Source organism: Garra rufa, chromosome 7 (genome assembly GCF_049309525.1).
Source record: "Garra rufa chromosome 7, GarRuf1.0, whole genome shotgun sequence".
Taxonomy (NCBI): Eukaryota; Metazoa; Chordata; class Actinopteri; order Cypriniformes; family Cyprinidae; genus Garra; species Garra rufa.
This window is the reverse complement of record NC_133367.1, coordinates 1174596-1183656: the sequence shown is the minus strand read 5'-3', so window position 1 is coordinate 1183656 and position 9061 is coordinate 1174596.

Here is a 9061-nt window from a genome sequence, read left to right as displayed (position 1 = left end):
TTACAAAAACACAGTGAAAATAATGTGGCATTTTGAGGGTTAAGGTCTGTTACCATGATAAATTTGAGCATGTAATTGAAGATTGGAAAGTTCTGGGTTTTTTTAGGTGAGGAAATTTTTATTTTAGAACAAGTTATGAAAATAATGTTAGAATAATGACACTGACTTGAAACTTGACAACATCTCATTTGACCGTAGATACTGTATAAGGAAAAAGGTTTCTCAGGTACTGATAGAAGAGTCAACAGCTTCCACGCACGTCTTTCAAAATAATAGTCTAGGGTCAGAAAAAAAAACAGAATTATGTTTGTTGTTTCTTTGACTGCACACTCTGTGACCCACTCAAAACGTTTTTGCGACCCACCAGTTGAGAAACACTGCTTTAATTAATGTTTTTTGATGAATTAAGGTTAACTTAAGAGCATGAGACGTCTTCCTGTTGGCCAGTAACGTTAACGTTATTTGGCATAGTAGCCTATTTCATTCTGTAACAAACAGATTTGTACTGTGCTATTGTTTTTGATAGTGTTATACATTTCTTTCAGATATTAACGATGATCACTGTGTTTGTCTTACCAATTGTGATATCTTCCTGTCAGCAATTAAGTTGCAGATTGTCTATAAGCTTTTTTTATGAATGTACCAGTGGCGATTTCTTTAAGACTGCAAGGGAAGCTCAGCTTTCCCTATAATGTCACAAAATTAACGGTCAAATTACGTACTATTGTATTAACATTTTATTGACTAAAAATGCGTTAGAAAACGTTCATCTCAAAGACGAGTTCTTTCAGAATCAGTTAGATATAGCAGGTCGGCTGACTTGATTTTCTTCTCATACATTCCCGTAGCATCACAGTGCATTTCTCCGTTGAAGCCCAGCGTCCATTGACTTCAATACGGCGTTGAACGTTTTTCTTCAGTGCTTTGAAACAAGACGGTCATTGGATAAACGCTGCGATTATGTCCCGCCCACGGACGCTCAGCGTCTCTGGGGGTGAATGAGGAGTGGGCTGGCCTGGACTCCGAGCTTCTGTGTGATGATTGGAGGGTCTGTCGAAAGATTGCATTCAACCTTCTTTTGACTGACAGCGATTTTGTATTATAAGGAATCGCTGAAGCTATTCGCACTCAGTCCCATCGTGGATTTCTCAAGTTCAGTCGAAATAAAAACTGCTGCAACCTATTTCTTTATATTTGCTCGGCGAAATTGCTTGGCCTCGCTGTGCAAACCTAAAGCCCGCCCTTTACACACCTCATTGGATCAAACGTCACGAAACCCCTCCCCTTTCAGCGGGGAGATTGAAAGTTAGTCAGGTAGGCAAATAGGCATACAAAGTGTGATCATTGAACGAACAAAATGGAGAGAGCCGAAGCGGCTGTTTGTTTGCTCCATTCTGTATTTTCTTGTTGGAAGATGAGGCAGCGAAACCCAGATGCGAAGATGGAGGCTCAGCGGCATTTACGCCGAAAGCCTATGTTTGCTGCAAGGCGAAAAAAAGAACAATACAGCGACGTGGAAACCGGATACAGCGAATGCAGAAACGCCTTGTAATGTTGGCGATGTCTGTTCTGATGCAAGAAATGCTCTGCAACAGTTAATGCAGCAGCAATATTTGTAATATATTACATTAATAAATCACGTGAAAAGAAGCTTTATTTTTATGACCTACACACAAATCTTTCGTCTAACTTTGTATCACATAAAACAAAATGCTGCATACTATCTACACACTACTGCAAAAAATAACGACACCTTTGTACTTCTAGTATAATCTTTTATACCTTTATTTAGGTACAGATACAGTGTATGTTAACATGTTATCAAGGTGTGTTGGTGAGTTTTGGGGGGGTTTCTTTGGACGATGTGAATCAACTTCTACATCAGATCTCATTTTTATAGGATCTTATTTTCATTTGTCCAAAATTAAATTCATGAGTTCGCTCTTACATATAATAAACGGCGTAAAAGTTAAGCGTGTTTGGCGTGCTGTCCGGGAGAGGGCTCCGAGCTCGGCATTTGGCCGGAACCCAAAAGCGCTCCCCCCTAGCTGGAGGTGAAGAGAAAAATAAGGGAGGGGGGAGGGATGCTGAAAATCGGAGATAGTGAAGGTAGGACTGCTTGGTTATTTAAAGGGACTGTAGTGATTGGAATAGGGAGTGTGATAGCTGATGGTGAATTGGCCGTGTTAATTATTTGCGCGAGCTCCTCCCGAAACTTGTTAATGAAACATCACTAAGAGTATACTCATCAGACATGGGTTTAAATATTGTTTTCATCACATAGTTGTCTGTAACAACAGTTAATGGTGCAACTATTAATATAGGACCTGATTTACACAGGACACAAAAGGTGCCCCATCAGATAACCATCTAAGTAATGTGCCCATAGAAACGGCATTGTCCTCGGCCCAAATACTCAGAAGAGCCCTGGTATCTTCCACAGACCAGTACTGACGATTCTCCATTTAAAGTTTTTGAGTTCTTTGCACGACGTAATACAGCGAAATGCGCATCTTACCGCAGACACACTTTTACCTGACAGCACGCTTATCGAAACTTTGCATGAACTCCGCCTTTCACTTTGACCACGCCTCAAGCCCCAGCTGGCCCGCTTTGGCCCAAGGTTTTCGTCGGGCCATTGGCCCTGAGGAAACACCGACGAGGCACGATCAGGCCCCAGAAGTGACAGTGGAAACGCGACTGGCCTTGGCACGCACTAGCACGCCCGCTTTTGGCCCGACAGTGGAAACACGGCTAATGTGCTCTCAAGCCCCGTTCACTGATCTAGCTTCTCGCAGCAACATGAATTGCAAACACTCATGTGATATGAGGATGTTTAAAACGGCCAAATAATCATTCAGAGAGCTTGACATTTTATTTATGAATATGAAAAAATGACCGAGGTCCGAACCTCGGTGACCTCATAGCTGGCTACGGCCATGCCTGTGTGAAACTGGCGTTATGCTCAGCTGTTCAACTGTCAAACTTAGATTTGAATCCATGGCACAAGAAAGTGCTTCTGCACAAAAGAGGGGTTTTAAAGTCCCTCCACTGTTGTTTCTTATTTATTTACACACTTGTGCCGTCAAACTGTTCTATAAATGAAATATCACATTCATAGACATGAGATATGTCTGTATATCATATACCATTACCTATGGCCGAATCACAGCAGTGCCAATATACAGCCATGAGTGTGATATTGCTCATATAAACCGTCTCTCTTTTCTTTTCTGGTATCTCTTTTCAAATCTGGTATTGTGTATTATCAATTGACACTGTATGTTTTGTGTTTTCTTTCAGAGTGTTCAACAGGAGGATGATGTGGTATATGCACGGGTCGTCACCAGACGCTAAATATATCCTCTGTCCCCATTAATGATGTTCTGATCAAAAAAAGTTTACATGCATACTAGAAAGCCGATTGTTCCAACAAAGCTTTTTCAGATATAAATTTGGTGTTCTTGCTAACATGTACTGCAATAGCATCAGCTTATCTTCATGCAAATGCATACACTGTGTTCTTAAGTATTTTTTTTTAAGAGTGCATGTGTGTGAGACATATAACCAAAGTAACAGCACATAACACTGGTTTCTGCAAAAACCTAGCAATAAACCTTTTAAGTGCATGTAAACTCTCTTTTTTTCCAGATGTTTCAGAGTCATTTTTAAATAATCTGATTATTGTGATCCAGCATGTTGATGTGTTGAGATCAAAACAGTTACATACTGAAAAGGTAATGGGGCATTAACCTGATTTTATTCATGAGTTTATTGTAATTCCAGTTGTTTTCACTTTTATTTGTCTTGCACCTGAGCCCTTACTGGGTTTGTGGGATGTGCACACCTTGTATTATTGATTCTGATGTGAGAGCTCACATAGTATTGGCTGAGATATTTGTTCACAAGTATTTATTTTCAGGTTGTTTTATTTTTATTTTTTTTAAGTTTTAGTCTGTGTATGTTCAGGAAATCCCAGCTGACTTTCAGCAGCCATTTTTTATGTTCTAGCAGCTTATTCTCCTTCATATTACAAATCACTGGTCGATACATAAAACTTGAGCAATAAAATCTGCAGAGTGACAGTACACATTTACTTTCGTGATACATTTTAGCAGCAAACAGATGTTTTTGGTTTATCATTATCAGTACAGCATTTCAACTGACTCAAACCCCAGAAGGCCTCATTTTTAGATCTGGAAAGTAATGTGGTTTTGTCTGTTGGGTAGGCAGTTTGTACATGAGACTGTGGCTAACACTGGACGTTGGTGGTTAATGTGCAGCAGTGTTTGCATGTCTTGAGGCGTGAATAGTGTGAGTGTGTGCTTCTGTGAATCGCTTGAGGCAGAAAAACTTCCACAATTTCACTTCCTCTTTCTGAGAAATAAAGCTTTACCTCAAAATAAAGTAAAGAATGCCAAATATTTGACAAAAAAACATATTCTCTGTGAAATCTTACTGTGTATTTGTGAAATATTGAAAAAATATTATATACTATGTGTATCTGAAATATAAGATTCATGTTTAGTGGCATACATATCTCTATATAGCCATGACCTTAAATGCAGTGAACCTTAAGATAAGAAGTGTTAGTTTCAGTAAGTTATTTCCAGCTTCAGCAACACTTGGTTATTTCTGAGAAGTTTCCACTGTTCTTGATATCACACATATCTGTTTTGTATGTAGTTGATCTGTCAAAAACTTGTGAATAGTTTACAAATAAAAGCCTTGCAATGCATGACCTGTAATTACGCATAATGTACTGCAATTTGTGTGTATTATGCATAAGTGATTATTTATTTTCATGTATCGTTCAGGGAGTTAAAGTTATAAAATAACAAAAAAACAATAGCTTTATAAACAGTGATTTTTCAAGTAACAAACTTTTTTAATAAAGTCATTAGCGGTGTAGCATGCATGAGAAACACCAACCACCATAATGTCATGTGACTGATCTTTCTATAATAAACCTTCCGCCAGCAGTCAGTCAAAAACACATCTATCTTACACTCTAAAGAGCCTTCTATTTTTAAATATCCATCAATCGAAAGAGGGATTTTGCCTGCAGAACTGTATCATTACAGTATCTGACAACAGAGGCTAACAACTCTAAACAATGCAAACCGGCTAAACCCTGAGCCCCTAGTGTCATAATAACATAGGCTTACACTTTTAGACTTGTGCCCTCTCATGTTAAAAACAAGAATTTTCCTCTACAAGAATAATTCTACTGTTTACAGATTGGGGTTCACAGGAGAGGAGCAAATCAATGACAGTTTGAATTAGGGCTGGGCGATTAATCGAAAAATAATCGAAATCGACATTCAGAACCTATAATCGTTAAAATTTTTCCAGGAAGATTATTTCAATTACTTTCCCTTTAAAAAACACAAGCGCTCCGTTCCGTTATTCCGCCGACATGTCGATGGAGAGCTTAAACAGTATTTATACAGTAAAAAGTATTTTTACAGGATATACAAGGGTAATTTTATTTAGAGGAGATACTGCTTATTTTCTACTTTTAATATGAAAAACATTGAAAATTATTTATTTTGTTTCCAATAGTGCAAGTTATTTATTTTCACTAATTTAAGAAAAATGTGACTTTTCGTTTTAAGCAATGCTTGCTTTAATTTCAGTTGTTCAACACTGATGTTCAATTAATAATCATAGATCGTAGATAGTGTGTTTCCTTCAATTATTTTAAAATCAAGTAATGCACCCTTCATCCAAAAATCTCTCGCTTGTAATATGTGAACATATTTACTGTACAAAACTGGTCAGTGAACTATGAGGGCAAAAAAATAATTATTATATAAATATAATTAAATATAATTTTATTAATAAATAAAATAATCGTTCATTAATCGTAATCGGGTTAAAATGTTCAATTAATCGAGATTTTGATTCTAAGCCAAATTGCCCAGCCCTAGTTTGAATCTAACTTTTAAATTTATTACAATTATAAAATCTGCTATTTTGGTTCATATGTAAAAAATACTAAACATAAATAAATAATAATAACAATAATAATAATAATAATAATCATCATCATCATCTTATAAGTAAGAAGCTGCTCCAAATGATTAATTGGAGCAAAGCTGAATAAATCGTTCAGACTAAATCGCAAATCCATTCAAACCATTCTCCTAACCTGTTTGAACAATTCATTTAAAAAGCCGACTCAAAAGAGTGATTATTTACATAGGGGCGGACTGGGACAAATTTTCACTCACAAAACTAGTACAACAATTGCTACAAATAAATACATCTTTATAGAAAAGTCTTAAAACTTAAAGGAACCATATGTAAGAAATTTATGTCAGTTAATCATAAAATGGCCCTGAAATGTCACTAGACATTAAGAAATCATGTTCATTTCAAATACTTATATCACTGACAACAGTGGTCTGGCCAGGATATTGTCATTTAAAAGTGAGAGTTGCAGCCCACAACTGATGTTATTGTTGTCGTTTTGTGTTTTGGTCTGAGGCTCCACCCTCCAGCTATCTACCAATCACAAAATCAGTAGAGTTTCGTGAGACGGGTTGCCAGCTCTGTTACAGCTGCGGCTATTCTAACGTGTCGGATTAAACATGTATAACGTTACGAAACGAAAAAGACCTCGTTTTGAAACCGAAATACGTCGTGACAAAGTCCGAAATAAAACAAGGATTGGTATAGGATATGCCTTTGAAAGATGGAGACGGCTGAAAACGGAGAAGAATTTGAAGACAGATGTTTTCGTTGGTAATTTTTTCCTGAACAGGTAAGATTCATCTATGTTTGGCTAACTTTGCTTCAGTACTCAGTGGATTTTCCGCGGTCGGCCGAGCTAAATGCGTTCAAAAAAAGCTTTATATCGCACCACTAGCAGGGTTGGAAAACAACCTATGTTCCGACTGAAATGTGGTATTACAGTACATCTTTGCGAAATATTTGGCTAATCGCCATCTGTAAATTTTTGCGATACATAATTACTTCGCAAAACATCTCTTGTGAAGCATAAACATAATTAACAGAAGAAAAACAAATTACTGTGTGTCACTTGCTGTTGGAAGCTCCTTATTGCAGCCTACTCCTGCAGCTTAGCTGGCAACCTGGAGTCAGGGGGGGAGCGGGAGGGGAAACACCATTCTACAGTATTTTGAATGTGACTGCAGTACCAGTTTTGGCCACAATCCTACATACGGTTCCTTTAACATATTTTTGCATTATCATGGGTCATGTTTTTGTCATGATCGGGGCTGTGGGTCTCCCCTCAGCCTCCTGAGGTCGCTGTTCACACTGCACTTTCGGATTGCATTCACCTGTCTTTGTCATTTGCACTGATTACACTCACATCTGTTCACAATTATCATTTGGACTATAAGAACTCTTCCTGCTCACTCTGGATTCAGGTCTGCATTGTCTTTTGTCTGGTTTGTTTCTGTGTCTCTGGATCCCTGGCCTTTTGAGCTTGTTTCATGCTTTGTTCAGTTTATGTTTAGTTCTGGCTGTGTTGGCTTTTTGTTGTGTTTGTTTATTTGTTTAATTAAAAACCCTTTCCCTGCACCTAGACCCAGACCCTTCCCTTTCTTACCCGTGACAGTTTTGTCCTAATAAAAATTAACCATGGTATTATTAGGCCTATGGTAAAAGTATAGTAACCATGTTTTTGGCAGATTGATTACTATTGGTATAAAATGTGTTTTACTACAAGTACTATGGTGAAACAAGAACAACACAGTGTAGTGAAACCATTGTTAATTAGTGTTTACCATGGTTTAACTATAGTAACCATGTTTTGGTATTATTTTTAGTAAAACCATAGTTTTTGTATGGGTTGTGTTGTTGTCTGCATTATACCTCCCTCTAAACCTGTTTTAAAACAATGTGAATATTCGTCTGCTAAATTTCCCCTCTTTACAATTGTAATTAAGTCCTTTTGTTAACTTTGCAGTAATTGACTGCTACTGCTAACATTTGCTAGCAGTTTAATGGTTAACTAAGTAAACAAAGTCAAAACTACAATAGTCTGTTTATAGAGATACTGTAACTGACCTGCACTTTAAGTCCTGAACAGCACAGTTTTGCCGTTCTGCTCCACCTGGGAGCTTCCACTCCATTCTCAAATCTTGCATCATTTTGGTGGACGCACATATGTAATCAATACATATCACTGCAGTTCCCAACAGAAATGAACACTAGAGGTGGTAAAACAGCGAGAATTTGTAATCATTTTCATACACAGTTATGATTACAGCTCCATATGTTTCGCTTCCTGGATATAACAGGTTTGCTCAGCAGGCACGGAATTGGACAATGGATGCAAAATCCCTGGGTACAAATCCCATGAAAAACATGGCTTACAATAAAAGAGTTGAAAGATGAGAGATCGAAAATCAAGCTATAACGGCTTGCAATTGTGTTTCTACACCAAATTAGCTTTTGTTCATGCTATCGGGTAGGTTTAGGTGTAGTGCAGATGGTACATATCTTAAAACGTCATGGAAGGAACATTTCAAGTCAGGACTGCGGTGACACCTACAAAATCAACGTCAAATAAAACATACTTAGTGAACATTTCACATCGAATGTCACAAAATATGGTGGTACGTCTTTTGTGTTTTGCGAAAAAGTTCCCACAGGTATGTTTTCGTCATGAGATCAAGTTAAGATCAATACTTTAAGGAATATTGAGTAAAAATCCACAACAGTAACAGCTTGACTAATGAACAACTTTGTGACTTAAAACCTAACAATTCTACCACTGAAATGTAGCTAAGCTAATACTGTAGGTCGTTGACAACACAGACTGGTTGTAGATATATTTATACTAACAAATATCGCTAAAGCTGGTTCTAGAGATTATGAGCGTGAATTTCAGTCCAGTTTACAGATGTAACAGACAGAACATGCCCTTGTATTTATTTAAGAACTGTAATTTGTTCTGCGCTACACAACGCCACAAAAGATGATAAAAGCATAAAACTAAAACTTTTAAAATGCAAGTAAAAATATATTGCACAAAAAAAATAAATAAATAAAATAAAGCAACATTTGCAGAATAGCAAACAGG